Source organism: Ostrea edulis, chromosome 6 (genome assembly GCF_947568905.1).
Source record: "Ostrea edulis chromosome 6, xbOstEdul1.1, whole genome shotgun sequence".
NCBI classification, from domain to species: Eukaryota; Metazoa; Mollusca; class Bivalvia; order Ostreida; family Ostreidae; genus Ostrea; species Ostrea edulis.
The window spans coordinates 77693328-77702633 of record NC_079169.1 but is presented as its reverse complement, the minus strand read 5'-3'; the positions used below and the strand labels follow the sequence as shown (position 1 = coordinate 77702633).

General features: G+C 36.7%; 1 long non-coding RNA gene across 3 annotated transcripts; it reads right to left on the bottom strand.

Annotated features, from left to right (window-relative positions):
* Nucleotides 1–519: 519 nt before the first annotated feature.
* On the bottom strand, nucleotides 520–8864 carry LOC130046966 (uncharacterized). Of its 3 annotated transcripts, none has more exons than XR_008796045.1 (5): nucleotides 8660–8864; nucleotides 7570–7681; nucleotides 6737–6882; nucleotides 3904–3968; nucleotides 520–3451 (listed from the first exon to the last, which is right to left on the bottom strand). It is a non-coding gene; the product is annotated as an uncharacterized LOC130046966 (long non-coding RNA). The 3 variants fall into 3 exon arrangements; XR_008796046.1 differs by having other exon boundaries at nucleotides 7570–7678; nucleotides 8660–8743; XR_008796044.1 differs by lacking the exons at nucleotides 6737–6882; nucleotides 7570–7681; nucleotides 8660–8864 and adding an exon at nucleotides 5105–5302.
* Nucleotides 8865–9306: the final 442 nt, after the last annotated feature.

Here is a 9306-nt window from a genome sequence, read left to right as displayed (position 1 = left end):
CTTATAAAGCACTCTCCCTCTAACAGGTACCATCTTATAAGGCAACCTCCCTCTAACAGGTACCAGATTATAAATGGAGGATATTTTATAATCTGGTACATGTTGGAGGAAGTGTGCTTTGTAAGTTGGTACCTGTTAGAGGGAAGGTACTTTATAGAATCTGGTACCTGTTAGAGGGAGGGTGCTTTATAATCTGGTATCTGTTAGAGGGAAGATGCTTTATGATTTGATGATAAAGCATTTTATCTCAAAGAGGTACCAAGTTATACAGCACCCTAACTCTAACAGGAAGCAGTGTATGCTAGGACTAAAATAATTATAGCTTCTCCCAAAGTAGAACTTCTATTGTGCTTATCAAAAACAATCGTTGTCAATAGTACAGTGTACTTGGGATCAGCTGGACTTGTTACACTACAGAAATCATGGAACACACTGTTTCCATGTTGTACCTGTTTGGTTGTGAATCCCAGATGATGTTCAACAACTTGTTCAACACCTTGTTTGAAATGAAAAGACTTGTAAAGTTTACAAATTTATTATAGCACAAGTCAATATTGTTTTAGAGTAGCTGATAACAAGTAATAAGTTTTCCAATAAAAATAAATGAGTACAAGCAGAAAAGGTTACATAGGGTGTTTTTCTGATGCCATTTCTAGAATAAAGTGCACCGCCATGGCACATGATATGCCCGTCACATATTGTTAACAGTATAGATTGTACCCATTAAAACATTTTTTTTATATCACCTTAATTAAATGTCACAGTGACCTTAAAGTAGGATGCGACACACCTTCTACCTAAGATGCATTAGTTGACCAATTTTGGTGATTCTAGGTCTAATAGTTTTCAAGTTATGAGTCGGACAAGTTTTTGCCATATATGGCCATATCTTCCTAATGAAAAGTCACAGTGACCTGGTTTTAATGTGCGACACACCTTCTACCCAAGATGTATCTACAGACAAAGTTTGATGATTCTAGGCCTTGTAGTATTTAAGTTACGGGTCGGACACGAAAAAGCTAACAGACGGACGGACAGACGGATATCTTCTTAATGAAAAGTCACAGTGACCTGGTTTTAATGTGTGACACACCTTCTACCCAAGATGTATCTACAAAGTTTGATGATTCTAGGCCTTGTAGTATTTAAGTTACGGGTCGGACACGAAAAAGCTAACAGACGGACGGACAGACGGATATCTTCTTAATGAAAAGTCACAGTGACCTGGTTTTAATGTGTGACACACCTTCTACCCAAGATGTATCTACAGACAAAGTTTGACGATTCTAGGCCTTGTAGTATTTAAGTTACGGGTCGGACACGAAAAAGCTAACAGACGGACGGACATGAACGCCATACCATAATACGTCCCATCTTAAGACGGGCGTATAAAAAGGCTTTAAATAGTATCAGCCATCATCAGATTGTCACATACTTTCTTTCCATGAATAAAAGCTCCTAAACTTAAAAGTGACAGGAGGCCGGTAGATAGACAACTAGAGCTCTGCGGAAAATATTTCCCCAAAATTGACCATGATCAACAATCTGTAAATATTCTAAAACACCAAAGAAGTTATTTACAAAGACCCTAGCTTCAAAACTGTGAGAGGAGTTAAAAGGTCAAACCGTCATTTATTTAATACATGTATATTTCCTCAAAAACTGACTCGGTTAAACCTGTAATTTTCAACAACAAAATTTTTAACAAAAATCAAAATCATAGCCACATACACATTTTCCATACCCATACAAATACTCTGCAGAATAAGGTTCTCAGTTGAATATTGGGAGAAATTTGACAAATCATGTACTTTCTATGTAATGTTTCCTCAAAATACTCAGTTCAAGAATCTGTAATTTTCTCGAACAAGGTTTTCCTATTAAGTGAACCTACAACCTTGACCTTAAAAAACAATAAGCATCTTCCTTTTATGGTGATCAAATGTACCAAGTTGTAAGATTCTAGAGCTTACGGTTCAGTCTGTATCCCATCTTACAAGGTCCGGACAGACAACACCATACCATAATATGTCCAGTCTCTGACGGGCAAGTACCATAATAAGAAAATCTAAAGTTATGACCCTAACAAGCTTTCACAAACTATAAAACATGAGGTGTTTGTAAAACAATTACATATAAGCCCCCATGGTGCAAAATTGAAAAGGGTTATACATATGCATAATTTGATTGATAGTAGTATCATCAATTCGAAATATTGAGCAAACAATATCTTCCTATGTCAGGAGTGGATTGACCAAGTGACCTAAAAATCAATAGGGGTCATCTACTCCTTATGCTGTACCAGGTTTGGTGTCAATCAAGCAAATAATTCTTAAAACATAAGAGACAATATATTACTATGTCCAGTTTACCCCTTGACCTTTGACCATATGACCTTAAATCTACTCCTTGAGATGTACCAGTGTACCAAGTTTGATGTCTGTCAAGCAAAGGGTTCTCAAGATATTGAGCAGGCAGTGTCTTCCTATGTCCAGAGTAGATTGACCCTTGACATTTCGACCTGAAAAACAATTGGGGTCCTCTTCTTTTCATAACCAACCCACATATGAAATATATTACGATCAAGTGAATGGTTCTTAAGATATTAAGCGGACAACATGTGGTCTACCGACCGACCAACAGGTGCAAACCAATATGTCCCTCTTCTTTGAATGGGGGCATAAATATAGTGTTATAACACTAAAAGGCTTCCATACATCTAAAAGTAACATAGGACAAGGCTAACTATAGAAACATTGAGATAGCCTAAACACTTAAACTCTGAAAAAGTAATATCTGATACTACCCTGAACCAAGTAAATTGACTCTGCTAAGGTATTTACATATTATAATGTAAAATCTAAATAGTTCCCTAACTCAATGTTATGTTCATTTCCTACTCTATGTAAAAGATAAGAGGCGAACACGAAATTCATGTGAAAAGTACAAACCTTAGAGTTCTTTAACCTAGCAGAGTGAGTAAATCTGAGTCAGCTCCTTATATAGGGCTGACAAAATCAATGGGATACTAAATATAAATGCTCAATCTGATAACCCAGGATTAAGCCTCTTGGCCAATGAAATTGCAGAAAACAAATTATGTTCAGGAAGACTGGCATAATGGCAGGTATAATGAATTACATAGCACAGTGAAAGGTAAACATGTGAAACATTAAGATATTTCCTTTATAAAATCTTAAATGTAAAGTTTGAAAAGGTTGCATGTATAGTACAATGTATGCCAGTGGATTTGAAAATGACCTGAATCAATGCTCTTTCTATTTGGTACAAAACAGATATAGTTATGATTAATCATTATATCATTGGGTAAAGGCGGCAGTCTGCTTCCCTTAAGGATGTATTCTAAACAGTGGATGCAATCAAAATCTCTGCCTCCACAAACATAATATCTTTGAAGTATTGGATGTGTGTGTTCATATTCTGTCCAATCCTGTAACATGAAAAACAAGACATAATCTTATTGGCTCATCCTAAATTTAGCATCCTATCAAAGTTTAACTAGTAAATTGCATTCTTCTATTGTGTTATCGAGTATATAAGCTCAAACTCAGTATTTATCAAGTTTCTCTGAATAATTAGAATTTATCCTACCATCTCCTACCATTATCTTTTTCCTTTAAATATTGAATATCTTAGACAGAAAATAAAATCATAAAAACTTTATATATCACACAATGCGAAGTCAATATAAAATTACTGGTAAAGAAAGTTCAACTCTTTGACACAAGTATGATGGAAAATTAAAGATAACGGTGATAATGTTTCGAGAATTGTTTTCATCTCTCAAACAAAATACATGTAGAATTTCAGATTGAAAATAGAAGCAATGTTGACTATTTGAAATGACCATATGGAATTTGTGCACCACAAAGATGAACTTACATAATGGATTTTAGCCTAAACAGCCCAAATTCTTCCAAAACCAATGCACACAGTTCTAAACTACCCTGGATGAAAAAATGAAAGAAAAAAAGATTTATATATATATATGTCTGTTCTTAATGTTTGAATATCTTCACACAAATAAAAGATATAGGTTAACAAAGAGGCCCATGGGCCACATCGCTCACCTGAGTCACCCTGGTCCAGTTCTAAAGATTTTCCCTATATATTCGCATGTAAAACTTTGGTCTCTATTGTGACCCCATCCTACCCCCAGGGGTCATGATTTGTAACAAGAGGCCCATGGGCCACATCGCTCACCTGAGTCACTTTGGCCCATATCTGAAGACTTTTCATATATATTTGCATGTAAAACCTTAGTCCCTATTATGGCCCAAACTACCCTTTGCATACTTGAATCTACACTATGTCAGAAAGCTTTCATGTAAATGTCAATTTCTTTGGCCCAATGGTTCTTGAGAAGAAGATTTTTAAAGCTTTCTCCTATATTTGTATGTAAAACTTTGACCCCCCCCCCCACTTGTGGCCCCATCCTACCCCCCAGGGGCCATGATTTGAACAAACTTGAATCTGCACTACGTCAGGAAGCTTTCAGGTAAATTTCAGCTCTTCTGGCCCAGTGGATCTTGAGAAGAAGATTTTTAAATGACCCCACCCTATTTTTGCATTTTTATGATTATCTCCCCTTTGAAAGGGACATGGCCCTTCATTTGAACAAACTTGAAAGCCCTTCACCCAAGGATGCTTTTGGCCATGTTTGGTTGAAATTGGCCCGGTGGTTCTGGAGAAGAAGTCGAAAATGTGAAAAGTTTAACAGACAGACGGACGGACAGACAGACGGACGGACAAACAGACAGACAGACGACGGACAAAAAATGATCAGAAAAGCTCACTTGAGCTTTCAGCTCAGGTGAGCTACAAACTTGAATCTGCACTAGGTCAGGAATCTTTAATGATAATTTCAGGTCCTCTGGCCCAGTGGTGCTTGAGAAGATTTTTAAATGACCCCACCCTAATTTTGTGATTATCTCCCCTTTGTGCCAAGTTTTGGTTGAAATTGGCTCAGTGGTTCTGGAGAAGAAGATGAAAATGTGAAAAGTTTATGCCGACGACAGACAACTAACAAATTTTGATCAGAAAAGCACATTTGAGCCTGAGAAAAATTTTTTTTAGAACTTACTGGCAAAATCTCGGTGCCCTGTAAATGTGATTTCTTACATCCTTATTGGCGGGGTAAAAGCATCTGTTAAATTCTGAGATGGTGTTCCCTGGTGAAATAGTATCCTTTACAAACAGACGGAAATGTCTTTTTGTTTCATCAACGCTTTGTGTGCCCTCGTGTACAAGTAAATGTATTTTTGATATAATAGTCTCATCTAATGGCTGGCTTGATCCTGGAAACTAAGAAAACATTCTAAATGAATACATGTAATTATATAAGGGGATTTGAAACAAAATGTATGCCTCTCTTGCTGAACTTTGCCAACAGAATTTAAGTTTTACAATTTTCATTTATGTATATTGAAAGTTTGATGCCAGTGACATTTGGGAATTACTGACATAGCATAATTTTAGGGATTGTAGCATTGGTGAGAAACACTGCACTGCCACCGGTCTCTAATTTATGAATGGGCTTGTAAATTTTTCAGTTAAAGTTTATAATCTGATTGGACTACTTGTCTGGCAATATATACAGGGCTCGAAATTAATGTATGCCCTTCACTCCGTGACTGGTTAAAAGTCTGGCTGACTGACTGACATTTGTTTTCGTCAGTCAGATGAGTTAATTTTCTAAAGCATCATTTTGGAAAATATACTTATGAAAGAAGTAGGTACAGTTTCTAAAGTCATTTGGACCAAAATATTGATGATTTCACTTGGAGCTCAAACCCTGGCATTCAAATAAGGTATGGATTAGCAAACCCAAAATCTGCTCAGTTTGATCAGCAAAATGATTTGTGTCATATGACGTGAGCTAGAAGTTGGCATAAAATTGCAAAAATGCCATTTTCAATGAAAATATCCACAAATTCAGGTGGTTTTCTTATCAGAAAACATACAGTGCATGCATCGAGCAAATTCATATTCAAGTATGTTTTTCATCTTAAATTAATACACAATATATATCATTTTTATTTTGCTCGACAAATGCGCACATCTTTTCCTGAGCAATAATCTGTATGACATTTGACAGTTTTCAGGCTTTTTTGAAAACAAGATGTGTTTGTGAAACACAAATGCCCCAGATAATGGCCAATTCCAAAGATGGTCAAGGTCACACGGGCAAATATCTTGGTACCAGTAGAAAGATCTTGTCAAAAGAAATCATCATGTATAATACGAAAGCTCTAATATTTACCATTTAGAAGTTATGACCAATGTAAAAAAAAATAAAAGTAAGTTAAATGTCAAGGTCAAAAGGTTTAATACCAACGGAAAGGTCTTGTCACAAGGAACACTCATGTGAAATATCAAAGCTCTATCACTTACTGTTCAAAAGTTATTAGCAAGGTTAAAGTTTTCAAAAAGTAGGTCATACTCCAAGGTCAAGGTCACATGGTCAAAAATGTTGGTATCCCTGGAAAGGTCTTGTCACATGGAACACTCATGTAAAATATCAAAGCTCTATCACTTAATGTTCAAAAGTTATTAGCAAGGTTAAAGTTTTCAAAAAGTAGGTCAAACTCCAAGGTCAAGGTCACGGGGTCAAAAATGTTGGTACCCACGGAAAGGTCTTGTCACAAGGAATACTGGTGACATAAAAAGTTAGCTTCAAGCCCTGTATATAGGGAGTAAAAGATGCTTCATTTACCTCCCCTACTAGATGCTTTCTGTGATCTGCTGGATCTGGTAAAAACAATGAATCTCCACTTTCTTCTGAATGCTTTCCTTGGCCAACTTCTCACAGAGGAGCTTTGATATTGTTTTCCTTTTCCAGATAGAGTCCGTTTCTTGAATCTGAAGACAAATGTGACACCATTTTAACATGTCTCAGTAGTCCTCATAAATTCCAGTAATTAATTCATCACTAAATGTTTTAACCTCTAATTGAAAATGATTTCATATTTGAGTCTTCGCAGGGGTTTTCCTACCATTTTCAAACTGGGTCCAGAGTCCGTAGAATTGGGAAAATTGACACATAAAATGTTCAAATTGGGAAAGTATGAAAAGTATTAATTACTTTGTGCTTAGATACGTATAAATAAAAGAGAAGAAAAAAATGTTTTCACTCAGCAAAACATGATATATATTCATAGCAAAATCTGTATCAGAGATCTCATTCCTTTCTGTCTAAAAAAAATTCTAATTATGTCTCCCCTCTTCCAGGGGGAGACATAGTTTTTGTACTTCATCTGTCTTTCTGTCTGTCACAAAATCTTGTGAACACTTCTCCTATATGGCTTATCGGATAGTCTTGAAACTTTGTGCAATGCTTCATTCTCATTTGTAGATGTGCATATTGGTGGGACAGGATGATCCAATTATTTTCCTTAAAGTTATAGTGGATCTAACAGGGGTGGAAGAACAGTGTCATTGTTACATAAGGGTCCAGCAAATGAAAAGACCCAGTCCCTATTGAAAATTCCCTCTAATTAGATAACAGCTAAACTATAAGCTGATTTTCATGGTGTACAAAATGCATACCTTAAACTCTGGATATTTCAAGACAGTCCTCAAGGAAACTATTGTGAGGCAGTCCATCTTCTTGGAAGGCTGTAGTGATTGTCTTTTTTTTTGTGTGTCTAGCTGAATTCTGCTGAAAGAATTTATTAGTCTCACTATCAACCTTGCCATGCATTAATTTTTTTAAAAGACCACACCTGTAATCAAAATCAAAGCATTACTTGTTTCTAAATATATACATCAGTATCATCACCAACAAAGACAGCCTTGTCTTGAAACACAAGCTTAGCATAACATGAAACCAATCATTACAATGACCAATGTTTCAAATTTATTTATATTAACAGTCCTTGACCAGTCGAATTTGATCAATATTTTCATTAGTTTGTCACTATGAAGATACCGTAATTTTCCAACTCAGTCTCAGATAGACATACACAGAGAAAATTTGTGGCTGGATCGGGAATTGAACCTAGGGACCTCTGTGCAAGATTTTACCAGTTGGTGCCGTGACTACTCGTCCTGCCAGGGGTGAAATGAATCTGGGTTGTGTGTCTTCGACGGCAAAAACAAATTAAAGGGAGGAATTTAGTAGTTAGGGCTACACGGACCGTGGATATCGACCTGGATAGCTCAGTGGTTAGAGCACCTGACTAGTAATGCAGGGATCCTAGGTTCGACTCCTGGTCCAGCCAAATATTTTCTCCTCCCCTATACTGCATTCCGTGACGTAACTTGCGCAGTGTTAAGTTTATACGTGTATCAAATTAAAAATCTAGGCCCACTGGCCTTCATTGTGGAATGAATAGTAGGATTGTTACATATAATGTCCGAAATTACAAACGTTCACAGAAAATACCAAAGATATGACCGAAATTAAAAATTATTGAAGTCGTCAAAGGAGGGACCAAAATTTTTAATGTGAATATGATAGTAGATGTCATGTATTACTGAGGTCATTTTAGCTCCTCTCTCGGTAATTTTTGTCATTTTTTTGGTAATTTCTGTAAATGGTACCGTAGTAGGCTAGTTTTGGTCATTCCTGCGCTGCGGAATGACTTACCACGTGCCCTGGCCTTGTGCTTGTTTAGCCTATATTGAATATACTTACCGATCTTGCAAAAATCTTTTGATTCCCGGGCAATATGGTACTAATATCTCATGTTTTATAAATTAATATACCTCGCGGACACTACTAAAGACAGAGATATTTCTGGCACCAACGGTCTCTTCGTAGATATGTTTGGTCTATCGTCCCGCTTTCCCATATTTGATATTTTCTATCTTTTTTTGCGCAAGAGTTAGCCTATTTTAAGTACAACTTAACTGAAATACAGGGGCAATTAACTCATTGTATAGGGGCAGGTAACTCGTGGTCGCCGCCCTGCAAGCGGTACCAAATAGCGTTAACCGTCCGACTCACGGTCACTTTATCCTAGCTGCGGAAACGGGGGTGGGCAGTGGCAAATTTAGAAAAGGGGGGGGGGGGGGGGCGCAGCCGCCCCCCTCCCCCCCCCCCCCCCATAAAATTTTCAAATTTTAGGTAAATCGCGGTATCTTGTTTCGGAAAATGTACTAAACGATAAAAGAAGCAATAATTTCTTCCACTCCCGGAGAAATAAATTACAAAATCTTTTGATTTCTTGAATTATTTTTTTGGGAGAACTTAATTTGGGTCATTTTATTAATTTCACCTTTAAAAAATGATAGAAAATAGTACACACGACTAAGTAGGAGAAATATTTCAAGCCCAATAAA